The sequence below is a fragment of the Anopheles arabiensis genome, chromosome 3 (genome assembly GCF_016920715.1).
Source record: "Anopheles arabiensis isolate DONGOLA chromosome 3, AaraD3, whole genome shotgun sequence".
Lineage (NCBI taxonomy): Eukaryota > Metazoa > Arthropoda > Insecta > Diptera > Culicidae > Anopheles > Anopheles arabiensis.
In genome coordinates, this window is record NC_053518.1 from 13,288,069 (window position 1) to 13,289,666 (window position 1,598).

Below are 1,598 nucleotides of genomic sequence, written 5' to 3' on the forward strand. Positions count from 1 at the left end.
ACTGGATTTACTGCCAACGGGCCCTTCTTTTGCACACGGGTTTAATAGTCTCGGATGGATGGTGAGACGGGGGGGGGGAGTACTGTGCAGGCTGATCGTGTCCCATGCACACCCGGATTGAACCGGGGAAACTAATTGGAAAATTGTGCTTTTGTTCCTAATTCGTCTCTCGGCGGCGTGTGTGTGTGCAGCAAAATCCGGCCAAATGGCATCGTGTGCCGGAATGGAAGGAGACAGGAGGATGACAATGGTGTGTTGTGTTAGCCTGTGCTTTCTTTTTATTATTTATTGCATGCGAAACGCTATTAAAAGTTCAGTTTAGGCATGGTGATAGAATTTTAAATAATAAATGGCATACAGAGATTTACACTAAACCGGCGTTCGGGGATGGATTTGGAACGCAAAACAGAATGGGTCAGATTTTAAAGCAATTTACTACCTCTTTTTTGCATCGTTTTACTGTGGGCTAGAGTTAGGCGTGGTACAATTTGAATAACTATGTCCTTTCTATAGTATTTACAGGTGTAGCGACATCATCCCACGGCATGACATCGTTGAAGGTAAATGGCAATTTTTCCAAACCAACTTCGTTTGAAAATTAAAAACACTTTAACAAAACAACAGTACTTTTGGTAATGCTTTCGATTAGTTTTGTGAAAAATAAAATCTGATGCTATGTACCAGCAAGGTTCGTTTCACACAAAAGTACGGTTTTTTCAAGCGTGTGTCACACACTTCATGTATTCATTTTAACCATACACCAGAGCACGATTACAGCGCTTCCTTATCACACGCCAAATAAAAAACTTCTCAAGCCGGTTCACGCTTCAATTGTTACATAAATAACACACAATTCACGCTTCTTTGCCCCCCGAATTCTGGGAGTCTAACCAAAAACATTTTACGCTCGTGGAGAGCAGGAGGAATGATGTCCGACGCGTTTTCGAGCATCGTCTTCAAGAGCGAAAAATAAAACATTCGTACGCGCGCGCGGTATTCGAAACCGCGGAACTGCTGACGTCAAGTGTTTGCGAGAGATCGCGGAAACGATGTTACACCAGGTGGTGGTGGTGGTGGTGGTAGGTGCTGTGGCATTGCCGTTTCATCCCACCACACCCCATTCCCGGCGTAATTTGACGTTGCGCCAGCTTCATGGAAGCGTTAAAAACTAATTAGCATGATGAGATGATTATCCATCCCAGCGAGCAGACAAGCGGATATCAAAGAACAAAACAAAACTGTGTAAGGAGAGGAAAATGCTACATTTGGGCAAGGTGACACTTCCACCCCAGTGTTTTTGGTTCACATCGTGTGCGTGTGTGCAAAGGTACGAGTTTGAGCAAAAGAAACACGCTCTTGACAGTAGCTAGGGGTAAATACGCATTATTTAAACATTAACAGTCACTGTATTGTAAATATGCAGCACTCAATTAAATAAAAAAAAAAAAGACGACTGAATCAAAAATGTGTGAGTTTAGTTTTGTTTAGATTGGCCCGATTGTTTAATTGCACGCCTGTGTCAACAATCCCATATTGTCTAGTGGTTAGGATATCCGGCTCTCACCCGGAAGGCCCGGGTTCGATTCCCGGTATGGGAA

At 43.4% G+C, this 1,598-nt stretch overlaps 1 non-coding gene across 1 annotated transcript; it reads left to right on the forward strand.

Annotated features, from left to right (window-relative positions):
- Positions 1 to 1,526: 1,526 nt before the first annotated feature.
- On the forward strand, positions 1,527 to 1,598 carry Trnae-cuc. Its single transcript has one exon. It is a non-coding gene; the product is annotated as a tRNA-Glu (tRNA).